Source organism: Notothenia coriiceps, unplaced genomic scaffold, assembly GCF_000735185.1.
Source record: "Notothenia coriiceps isolate Sejong01 unplaced genomic scaffold, NC01 NC01_scaffold00037246, whole genome shotgun sequence".
Taxonomy (NCBI): Eukaryota; Metazoa; Chordata; class Actinopteri; order Perciformes; family Nototheniidae; genus Notothenia; species Notothenia coriiceps.
The window spans coordinates 3,908,840-3,921,877 of NW_011369947.1; the positions used below are offsets into that span (position 1 = coordinate 3,908,840).

A 13,038-nucleotide genomic window follows, 5' to 3' on the forward strand; every position below is an offset into this window, starting at 1 on the left:
GTGTGTGTGTGTGTTACCGTGTCAACCATCACAGTAAATTCTAATAAGGTGTCGTTCCCCGTTTAAACAACATTTACTCGTTAATATTTTATTACTGATAAATTGTAGAGTAGTAAGGTTGAATTGTAGGAAACATTCTTTATTGCGCGGGAGGACTATTAAGTGGATTGACTGTGGATCACGACCAGACACACACACTCAAGCCAATTAACCCACACTCATTAAATAGTAAGCTCATGTGGCTGTAATGTAGTAGATGGCGTGTCGAAAAGACGGGTCTTCGAAAGAGTCGAACAAGAAAAACACCGATAATCGTAAGTCTGTCTGAGGGGAGAGTGGAAGTGTGTGAGTGTGTTGTATCTGTGGGCCTGACTGTCTTTCACTCCTTACTATCTTTTACTCCGATTGTTAAGTTTTGTTGAAAGAATGACACTACCAACTGTGCACATTGTGTGTGTGTGTGTGTGTGTGTGTGTGTGTGTGTGTGTGTGTGTGTGTGTGTGTGTGTGTGTGTGTGTGTGTGTGTGTGTGTGTGTGTGTGTGTGTGTGTTACCTGCCCTAAGAATCACATAAAAAAATCTGTTAAGTCTTCCGCTGCTTCAGGCCCTGTTCATGAGTAAACGTGCAGCTTGTGGCTAAAATATATTGCGGTAAGACTTCTCTAAAACAAAGATAACTATTTTAGAAATAGCTGGAATTCTGATGTTGCTCCAACTAGGAGTTTAATAGCAAAAATGTGGGATTCCGCATTATTACATGTGAATGGTTCCGAAAGGTTAAGAAAGGTTGTGTATTCACTTTTAATCCCAAGACCAACAACATGTTGTGTAAATCAATAAGCACTACAAATCAGTGCAATGCTGAAGGCTAACTGCCAAAGCCCACTTAAAGGTGAATGGAGGCGGTGACCAGTATTAAATGATGCTTGAAAAGCAGTGCAGGCCTTAGGAGGAATGTTAAGAGAGGAAAACCTGCTCTGGTTTGTCAGGGGTCAGAAAGTTGGGGCAGGGGTTCAGCGGAGATGGCTAATTAATAGTGGGGAGGTCACTGGGCTACACGGTTCCCACTCAGGACCCAGGCCCGACTGGAGCCCCTCTGGTGAGCTGCCATTTTCATAGGACTCACAGAGGAGGAAAAAGGGTCCACCATGTAATCATTTACAACAATTTGTAATATCACTGGTTTTATACTTTCTTTTTTGCAAAGTAGTAAGAGTGAGCAGGAAGGGAAATAAAATACACTGGAATTGTGCTACAAACAGATGATACTTAATAGGGGAAAAAAGAATGGGAGTATTTTACTGGGCATGCCCACTGGACTGCAGTTTAAAAAGACATAGTGAGTACATCTGGCATGACTGGCTTCCTATGTGTGTTTCAGGGGAAATTACAAGAGAAGTTCTGGATACGTGCAAGGTCCTCTCTGCAGACACAGGACACCACAACGATACTGTACTGCCCTGGAATGTGTGTTGCTTTCTTTTACAGTGCACACAACAAAACCTCAGACCTGGTCTTTATCAAACATCAGACCAGATGTATCTAACACACGCACGCTGAAGAACACATGAAAAAAAACGGTGAGTTCTCCAACCTTACCCATCCACTGCATGTGTCTCCAAGTGATTTGGAGAGACAAAAGAGAACGGGAGACAGGGCTGGGGGGTTAACGCTGTGTTTTCTCTCCATGCTCAACTGCTCTATTGCCCGCAGCTCGCCTCAGGGTCTGCAGACTGTGAGGGCTTTATAAACAAACTAGTCAGGAGAGTAGACTAGGTTAAATCACCACAACAGTGCTAAAAAACAATTGATCAACCAAAGAGTTGTCCAAAGTCTTCCTAGAAGTTTGCCACTGTAATCACTGTTTGAATAATACAATGAGTCAACCAGAGCTACAATTTGGCTTGACATTTTAGAAGTATACTAACAATAAAACAAAGCTGTTACAAAGTATGTCTTTGTTTGTTAAAACTGGGTGTTTTCATATTTCTGTCCATTATGATTATGATTGTTTTTCTCACCACTGCTGTTGTAGAGATGTATGATGTTGATTAGGGCAGTGAAATAAAAAACACATTTTTACAGAACACTTCAGGTTAAAAGAAATAGCCTTATTTTTTTAGTCAAATTGAAAATCTACTTGTTGACCCCTGTTACTGTAGCTAGCAACATAGCATAGAAAATCCACTAAGCTCGACTGGCTGCTACACTATACAGTTAAAAAGAAATTGTTGTGAGATACTCATTATTCTTACACCAAGTCCCATTTCGCCAAAGGTTTTGCCCATTTTACACACAGTGAATGAATATATGAATATGAATGAATGTATTCTTCTGTGTTTTATTTGTACAGCCATTAATTGTGCAAAGGCCTAGCTGCAGAGTAAAACAACAGTTTGCTTCTAACTAATGTGAGAGATGGAGAAAATAATGTGAGAAAAATCAAATCCCAATCTGTGTTTGTTTGGTGAGAAATCCTTTGTGCGAGAATATGAAAGGAAAGGAGTGTGTTCACACTGCTCTCCGTCCGGCTTAAAGTTGCACAAACTCCTCTCCTTTTCACATGTTGGCTCTATGATTTAACTGGGCAGCTCGCCACTTTGGTTTCCTTTCAAACTTGCCAAACAAGGTGTCTCATTTAGACAACAAAGACAGGGAGGCACTCTGACAGTTGGAGGCTTTATCAAAGTTGTCTGATCAGAGCTGTTCCCACTCAGACATTTTTTTTACTCTGTTATGTAATGCTTTAGGGATCTTTTTTCTGTTTTGAAACAGAATTCCAAAACGGTTTATGGAAAGCCAACCAAAAGAAACCTATAAACAAAGGCTGGTATCAAGCTGGATATTTGATTTGAAAATACTCTAAAAATAACACATGATAATCATTATTAATAGTTAAATGTCACTGTATTTTAACCATTCAACTCTGAACTCTTTGGGTATACTTTAAACATGTTTGGCTTCTTACATGTGAGCCATTTTGATTGGGTAAAAAAATGATTGACAGCTGGTGTCCTTCCCGCCTCTGGTACAGCTCATAATAATGGCCTCTGGTCCCTCATCAAGGCTGCGAAACAATACAGTGGAGAGGCACTCAGCCAGATCCCAATATGCTGAGCGGGAAGGCCCATTAGCATTCATCAATGGGATAATAGGCCAACGTTAATGTCAGTTGTTTGTATAAAGAATAACTCATAAGGCCTTGGCATATTGGCTGATAGAGCAAGCTTTTCTCCACGCCACATTTGGCAGCCTAAGTGTGTGAAAGTGTGGAAGGGTGGCGAGTGATTGAAAGAGCGCCAAGTCTCAGATGGAATATTTGACTCTAAAGTGAATGTATTGACTGGCTAGACAAACATAAGACAATGCAGGCGTACTTCCAGATATAACTGGAGGGGCGAGCAGCCTTGGGATCAGTGTGTATGCTGAACATCTGCATTGGAAAAGTATATTTGACATTTCTCGTTTTTAAAGGTTCATAATAGAAATGAGGTTAAAGTGGAATCACCTAATGAACACAAACCTAACCCTCACCAACAATAAGTCGGTTTCCATCTAAACATATTCAAGTTGTCTAAGGTAAGATAGAAGTGCCAACAAAACCACTCCTGCATCTGCAGTTCTGCATCCCCGCCTTAAATCCCTCACTGGGTTTATAACATCTGGGTTTCAGGAGGTGACGACAGAATCACGGCTTGTATAGTTAACGTCATCCAACTCAAACAACATCTTTGGTATTTTAAGCACAGAAGTCCATGTCGTTCTAGTCTGCCTGGCTTCACATTCTTAATTTATAGCAGGGGGTCGGAAGGCCTGCTTAAATATAAATGGTTAAGTGAAGCACTTTATGAGTGTACGAAATGTGGCCAGGCACAAAAGAGCCGCTAACCTACATCAGCCATTAAAAGAAGAAGAGTTGATGTTAGAAGAAATGCCTAAAAACCTAAGGTAGTGTGTACAGCATGAAGTTTAGGAAAGAGTTGCAGAGACTTATATACACATGAATATACATATATCAAGTAAAGAACGCATAAGTGGTTTTAATCTATCGTAGAGTGTGTGATCCCTTTTTCTTACTGTTCTTTGTTATTGCTGTTATCTTCACTCATAAAGTGTAACAATAGTACAAGAGATTATCCCTGATAAACAAACAACTGCTAATTGCTGTGATTTCCCTAAAACCTGAGCGGGTGTGTGTGACTTTGTGTGTGTGTGTGTATACTCATTATCTCCGCCTGCGCTTTAGGAGTGATCACGATTCTTTTTAATTAACCCACGCTGTGCATTTTTATCTTCCAATTCTATTAAGCTTTGCTGCCCGTCCATCAAACAGACAAAGAAGACAAGATATGTAACGGTCATGTGTGGGAGGGGAAGGCAGCGATCAAGCCTGAGACACAGTGAGTTAAATGGAAAACAACTGGCTATCAAGGTGCGTCTGTGGAACCATCACTGGGTCACCTCTAATGAGCGGATTTGTGCTGTGTGAATCCTCTTTGTCATACAGCTGTCGGATTAGAAAGGCTCAGGTAGCAGAGAATTAGCCACCGTGTGGATGCTTACGCTCACACTGTGGCATTCCTGCTGTTATTCATTAAATGTTTACATACTGCTGTTGGTGACTCCTGCGGTTAAATAATATTCTCATCTTTAGCCGGGAAACCTTACAGTAATCTTTGAATTCATTTGTGTAAATGCCTGTTTTTGTTACTATATGTCTTTTTTAGACTGATTAAAATAATTTCGACTGCAACTAACAAAGCAATTAAATAAAACTGATATAGATACATCTAAATAGTATGTGGTTTACGACTGCAAGAACCCCCGTTACCTCTGGAAAAATTGTGATTAATGTACCCATAAAATGTAATTTTGTAATTCAAACTGAGGGTTTTATCATCTAAATTAAATGTTTTCAAAATACAACAACTAATGTAGAGTATATCATTATGACATTTAACAATCGAAATGAATGTATTGATCGGATTTTTTTGCGACAAAGTATTACTACCATTTAGCAATATATACGTTAATTACATTTGAGGGGTGGATTTGATTTTAACTTCTGTATGTACAAGAATCCTATCCAAAATATATGTGGTGTCAGTTTGTGTTTTTTGTTTTATGGCTGGACACTCTATTCGATGACTACGGCAGTAGCTTCGCATGACCCAAACACAATAACTTATTTTCATTAGATAGCCAGATACAAATACTTTAAGAGTATGAAAATATTTCTTCAAAGAAAAGTGGACTCCACATCAATGACACCCAACCTTGGTGAGGTTCCTTTTCAGTTACACTATGAAAAAGACCGACAAACCGAACGAAACCCACAGCAGGGTTGGCCAGGCATTCAGGTGAGAACCCTGGAAAGCTAATCCTCTTAATGCTCTCAACTCTTTTTTTATTCATTCAATAACTTATGCATTTGCTTTACTCTTCTTTTCCGTATCTCACGTTTCTCACACGTTGCTATTTCTTATAAACGGTATAAAGTAGGGATATATTAAACACCTCCTACACAGGTCAGAGTAAGTATGTGTGGTAGACTGACAGACAAACTTGGAGAAAGCCTCTTCACGTCTAGCTCAGCGTGTCTGACACTCTCAAGGTCATCTCTGCTCTCCCAGCAGAGAGCCGCTGTCACTTTTAATAACTTTTAAAAGGGAACATTTGTTTCTCCCTCTGACGGAGCGAGGAGTACAGGGACCAGCTGAGAGTGAGACAATCACAAAGTGCCGACAGAGCCAGGAGGTGTGAAGTGAGGAGACAACCCTGCAATGACTAAAAGTGTACGCTGTGACTTTATGATAAGTATAGCTACATAGAACAAAAGTATGAAGTCTGATGTCAATCACTTACTCTGTTTCAAGATGGCTGGGGCAGTGAGGAGTATGGTTGAAATCACTACCATTTTCTATCTGTCACTACTCTAATGCAAATGCTATAAACCTATTGCAGCAGTGTATGATTTTGACACAATGCAACATGTGTTTGTCTGCAGATAAAGTGAGAATAACAGGGGCCAGCCATGCTAAGACATTACATCTGATCCTGCTACTCATGCTGTTTTGTGTTACTGACACTAGCTATATGACTTTTGGATTACCCTAACCCTAACATCCTTATTAGCTAGGGTGTTCTTGTCTTTAAACTTAAATAAATCACCCTTTATTTTTGTATGAAGTAAATCTCAATACCTGTTCCTGTCTGTCAAGCCATCTGTCCACCATTGGATGGTTTGCGCTTAGGGAGGATCGAGTCACTTCTCTCTGGAACTGAGTGGGCCAGCCACTCGTGTCACGAGGAAGACTCCGATAGGCATTGCCTCCTCTACCCTATGGAAAAGGAAGAGGTGGAGAGATTTAACATCACATCCTTTCTCCATACTTCTAGGTTTTAAACTGACAGCTTTTTCAGGTTCTGTGCTATTTATAGCAGCTGGATGACAGACGTTTTGTAGTGGATATCAGTTAGTATATCTTGGACTGGTGCCACACACCAACGCAATGATTTCATCAAGTCTTACTCTATTCGACCCTCACCCTTAACCCTTCGCCACAGCTAAACCTGAGCTGCTACTAAGAGGCCTATTACAATAAGACGGCCAAAGCTGAGCTCTTCAATTACACAAAAAAGCACGTTCCAACATGCTACTGCCAAGGTAATGTCAAACACCCACAGATTTCAGCAGACTTATTACAACAGCCACAAGCTAAAAAACTCACAAAAGCACATTAGATTACATTATAGACATGCTAGCCTTGGCATCCAAATCACGGCAATTGAAGGACCTTGTGGCTGTTTGAATAAATATGAAAGCAAATTCATATTAAAAACACAGCGGAGAGAATGACTCACCAGGATACACTAACAGAATAAGAATGATCAAAGGTCTAATGATTTACGAAACAGCACTTGAGGAGTGAGACAGACAGAAACAGAAGTTTTGATTTCCTTTAACGAGACATCACACAACAAAAGAACACAGACAAAAGTTTAAAAAGAAGAACTCCCAAGTGGCATGTTGCAGGATTAGCGGGAGTATGACAGGCAGCTGAAAAGTTGAACAAAGGCAAATTAAAACAAGAAGTGTTCAGCGGGTGATAAAATATCAGCAAACAATAATACATAAAAACAAGAGTAAAAGAGAACAGTGGAGATCCCTATCCCCTGAATGCTAAAACAAGCCATGTGTGTTTTAGTGCTGTTGAATGTGGCGTGACGGGGCCTGAGGAAGCACTGCAGACAGGACTGTAAAACTCAGCCGGACACGTGGGCTCCACTGAGACGGCCCCTGATAGCCATCGTGGCTCGAGTCCCCGACATGCAGCAGGGCGCGACAAAGGACCCCTTTCCACAAACTTTTACGACACATCAGATCGTAAAATGCGCAGAAACCCAGATACCAGAGAGGTAGCGGTAAATCAACAGGCTAATATCTACTACCTACTCCCTTTATTTGCTGTGCAAAGCGCAGAGAACCGAGAGTATGAGGTATTGAAAAGACATTTGGAGATGTGATGAGTTTACAGTGCTAGCTGATGACTTAGGGCTCCCGTTGGCTTATATTAAGGAGATATAGCAGAACCGAGCCTTACTTGGCCTTAACTGGACTCACAGGGAATTGGTCAAAATAAGGCTGGCTGTAGTGTATAAAGGAAATTACCCCAGACAATGGGTAGACGCTATAGTGTATGGCTTGAATCCATACAGTCTTTTGGCAATGCTAATCACTGATGTATGGTTACCTTTGAGAACAATGTTAGCGCCAAGACATAAATGTATCAACGTCAATGCTGACTAATACTTTCTACATCTGTTGTTGATTGCATAAAAATGACTTTATCTTGAACTGACGGTGAATATAGGACAGTTAGGGGAATGAGAACGAGTCACTGAGGATTATGAGGATTAAGACTCCCTTTTTTATTGAAAAGAAAATAGCCCAGCCAAAAGCTGAATAAAAATGACAGTCTCTCAGTGCTAGCTTATTACTTTTCAAACAAGCCCCCAGCGACATTCAAATGACTTTAATTGATCTGATTTAGATAAATGATGGGAGATGGGAGGCCAGAGGTGAATGGGAAATGTAAGTTAAAGGTGGGGTATGTCATTTATTTCAGAAACACTTTTTGTTATATTCCATGGAATACTCTGAACATCCCGATAGCAATGAATATGAAATGCTTTGACAATAAATACATAAAAAATGTTCATCTGTGTAAGCCGTAACGCTGTAAAAAGCACAACCAATCATTTTAGCCGGCCCGGCTAAAACAGCTGGATGGCCTACCTGCCTGTCAGCCTTCCATCTGTGCACAAACTTAACTCGTGCCCTCATTGGTCATGTGCGCGTTCGTGTGTTGGACGAGGGGCTCTGTAAGGAAGTCTGAAGGAAGGGGCAGATTTTGTACTACTTTCAAATTCTAGCGCACTCGAGCTGGTTTCTCCAAAATGACATTAAGCTTTATTTTCAAACTTTATTCATGTTTGGATAACCATCTTTAAAATACATTTCTGACATCCCATTCAATCGGAAATCAACCAAACATGAGTATCTTTAAAAAAATGTAAACACATCTATTGAAGCTCTCTTTTGGAGCATTTAAAAAAATATATCTTTTACATCTTATCAGTGTTGTATTGTCATTTCTGATTTTAAAGTGTACAAATGTGCAATCACTTCAATCACCTCGGTTACATTTTACAACACAAACACTTCGTATCACATCGTAAAAAGAAACCAGCCACGAATATACTGAACACAGGGCAGAGCAGCAGAAGGCCCAAAATGCACAGAAGATTCAGAAAAAGCATTTATCACCACCTCTGTTCTGCTTCTTTTATGTTTTCTTCATGTTTCTTTCTTTTTGTTTTTGAGCAAACAAGCTCAAACAGACAAACAATACTTGCACATATTTGCTCAGTATAGGCTGGACCAGAAGAAGAAGCGATCCTGACAAAATGAAATTCCACCTCTCCCTGCCCTCTGCTGTGGAGTGTGCCATTACGTTGTTGAGGCTCTGACAACTAAAGTGTCTTAAATGGGATTATCAGACAATGCTTCCAGACACACTAATAATGTAAAGGTTTGCCGAGTCACGTTCCAACCACTCAATCATCTCCCCTTTTTGAACCTTCCTGTTTCAATGGAAAACATATCTATTCCCCAGCAAGACTTAAAGGTCTGTCAGCACTGTGTGCAGGCAGCCATTTTGAGAAGTTAATTGGCTTCCCTTTTCTTTTGGAAGCCGCAGGGAGGATGTACCTGAGCTACGCTGTTTTCTACAGATTTATAATCAGAGGCTTAAAAAGGCTCAGAAAGGTGAATTTTGAACAAAGGGAAAGTGTTGAACAATCTCGGCTTGTTTCTTTTGAAGACAAAGAAGGGTGTTATCAGAAGGAACTAGTTTCAGTTAAAGACTATATATGCCACTGCTGGATATCTGCGAGCAGGGCAGCGAAGATTTCATATCTAACGGTTATTTCTTTGATTTAGGGTGCAGAGGAGAGACGGAATAAAAATGAGGGAAGAAAGCAAGTTAAAAACAGAGAGACTGCTGGAGGTGGAAAGATTTCAGAGCACATCTCTCTGGCATTATAATTGATGCAGCCCCAGTATATCTGCAGGACTTGAAAAAAAAGAACTTCTGGGAAATAATTTGTTTAAATTGGTATATAGCACTTTAAAGTGAAATATAGGATTCATGTTCTGTTGAGTTTTAATATACCCATGCCTTATTAACAAGATTTATGTTACCTTTCGTTCCAGACTGCCTGTGCCTGGGCCGGCGGTTACGTTTGGTTTGTGCTTGTGCTTTTGGAAACCAACCGTGGTGGACCATCGTGCTGGGTTCTTTCTGGACGGTTCCTCTGGACCAACTGGGACTTCGCCTGGAACTAGGTCAGCCAGAGAGGGATCACTGCTGCGACGGACATGGAGAGGCATGCCTGTGGAGGGGAGGGTGGAGTACAAGGAAGGTGGAAAGAAAAGGTAAGAGAATGTCAAATATAGAGGGCACAGTTAGGATAATAGAGTCGCAGCAACACAACCACTTGCTGTTTTATTCACATATTGGGTAGATCACTTTCCACTACAGTGTTCCAACTGTGGCACATGTCTGGGCCCACGGTACTTTCTGGTAACCATAAGACCCCCAAAGTACCTCAGCGACTACACTATAGTGGATGTCCACTGAGACATGGGAAGTTGTGAACATAAATAGTTGTGTTACCATGTATGGTATTTTGAACCCCAATGGAAACATTGTTGGCCTAGACATTAAGTCTGAGAGGTTTGTTTGGCTTGAGTCCTGCAATAGTGACATTAATGTACTGCCTTATCATTTTAGCTGAAAAATGACTCAAACAGCTTTATAAAATATAAACATGAGAGAAAATGATATGAATAATTATCCAACCCCTTGCTCAGCCTGGCCATAAAAACAATTACAATCGTAATTAGAGCACCATTACTCATACGTCATGATCTGAATCTCAAGATAAGGGTCATTTTCACATACTGCACTTCTGACTGGCAGTGGTTCTGGACATTTTCCTGGGATTGAAACTAGGTCTCACTGCCAAAATGACCCAAGCCATCAAGCATCCAAAAGAAAGTGTTCAGGAAACACCTGCCCAAACTACAACTACAACTTCGTAATAAGGTTCTCACATTTAATCAAAGCTGCCAAAACAAGTAGAGGGAAGGAAGTTACTCCACACTTCACACTCCTGCTAAAACATTCAGTGAGAAATCCTGTGTCTGTTACACCTTAAGTTTATCTGTGAGCTTGGGTATGAATCATCTGGATTTTCCCAGAAGACCATATGGATTTGTTTATGACGTTCGAACAGCCTGCACTTTACACCCATAATTATGCAAATAGTTGGGTAACCACCTGTCATCCGTCGGCGGATCATGGCAGAGAGCATATGCTGGTGCTAAGCTTCCATCTGATACACCAAAGACATGTCTTAGTGGTGGAAGCGTCGCATTTTAATCATGGCTTACGCTGCGTGCGTATTTAATACTGTGACAAGACAAGGGAGATTTGAATGCAATTGAAAGTGTTTCTTACAACTGCCTGCAGGGTACACGGGAATGAAGAGATTATAATTATGTGACTGAATCCCGATAAAAAGGGGAGATCAACATATGTTTGCGGCTGCCTTTATACTCCAGACTTCAATATTTTGTTAAACAATACTTTTTGGGAGAAATATCTCCACTGACCTATCATTTTTTTTTAAACAGCTAATACATTCTTCTGGGTGAACAGTCTCTAGAATGGAGTTGGCCACACCACTTGCTGACTTGTTAATGACACAATACATGTTTCTCTTTAAGATTTGAGGTAGTTTAAATATTGCAGGTCATTAAATTGAAAATGTGTGTTATAATTCCTTATTGTTGCCAGTTGTACTGCTTTGATAGTGTTTCATGTTCACTTCTAAAACTCCTAGGATGGCTGAGACCATTGGAAAATACTTTTGGGTCACCGTATGTCCAATTCACCACAGCCTCCTCCTCCCACTAGGTGCAGGAGGATTGAATATGCAAATGGCTATATGACATCTCAAAACTTCTAGGAACTTTTTAAGTAGTAAAAACTTTATTTCTCATGAAGGAGTCATCGCTGCAAGTGAATTACAGTTCAGGTAGCTTTTCAAACCACACTTTCACAGTAGCTTCACAACCCTGTGTTAGAAGTTTGATCTTCTTTCTACCCAAACCACTCTGCTGATAAAGTCCATGGCAACCAAACTCACCAGCAGCTTGTAATATGTATTGTTTGTCTCTATTACAAATGTTTCTAATTTGCTTTGGCTGTAGGTTTCATCAAAAGAGGTTTGGAATTGAGTAAAGAAATCCCAGCAAGCAGCAAGACGGCCAGTCATTGTGCGTTTACTCTTAAATTGGGTTGAAGATTCAATAATAGTTTAATAAACTTTGGCCCCTCTGAGTAACGGCTGGTTCACATCCAGTTCAGGGCTCTAATGACGTTCGCCACAGGCAACGGGGGTAATTAACGTCTAGTATTATCATACTGGACATGACACACACTGACACACACAAACTCTTAACTTATGTAATAGAGCTTTTCTTTGTCTGTGTGTGTTAAACAGAGAGTTACACTAAAACCTGCAATGGTGTGTTTCCCAGAATACATCAAGGCTCAGCACTTACTGGACGTCTATATCTGGGTCTTTTGAAACCATGACAACATTGATCTTGCAATATGCAATTTTTTTTACCCATTGTTTGGGACTAACTATTGTATTCTCTCATTTAAAACCATGCTTGAACCAAACACCCACACTACCTGACTGCATGAAATATGCCTATAGTATATGATGTAACGTTATTTAAAAGATAATAAATTATGCCTTAAGGTTTTCTCATTTCATCAGATCCTCTCATTGTTCAGGTTTTCCATTTTCAATTCCAAAACTGTCACATTGAGATACGCATGAGTGACATGTATAAAAGATTGACTTTGTGTGACCTTCTTTTCACTTTGAGTGTGTGCATACACGTTACCCAATCATGTCTGGATATGTTTTGATACCACTGGCATTTTAACATTGACAAGAATAACTTTTTCCCATTAGTGAGGTCTTATCTTTAATAAAGTGCTGATCCATAACAGGTACAAATCCTTACAGATTAACATATGATAAGAGGGCTGTGAAGGAGTATGTGCTTGTTTGTGTGTACTCTGTTAGAAGGTCACTATATGAAGATTCTCTCCCCTCCCGGCTCTCCCTGAACAATTTTCCTCTACTTAATTTGTGATGGGATTATCCCAGCAGTCCGAAGGGTTTGGTTGGTCCCACGTTTAATAACCAGCGCTGCCACTTCAGACCGAGCCGGCCATCGATCCAGGCTGTTTTTCCATTATCGAGGACCTCTCAGAACTGGAGAGGACACCACTTAACATTAACACAATGTAGAGATACTGGGACCGACGGTATTAGAGTGATTGTCCGGACCTAATTCCCGGACCGAAAATAATCTGAAAGGAGAGGT

At 40.4% G+C, this 13,038-nt stretch overlaps 1 protein-coding gene across 1 annotated transcript in view; it reads right to left on the minus strand.

The window, feature by feature from the left end:
- LOC104966303 (partitioning defective 3 homolog) overlaps positions 1 to 13,038 on the minus strand; it is a 198,068-nt gene that overhangs the window by 176,106 nt on the left and 8,924 nt on the right. The gene's annotated exons all lie outside the window — the stretch shown is intronic.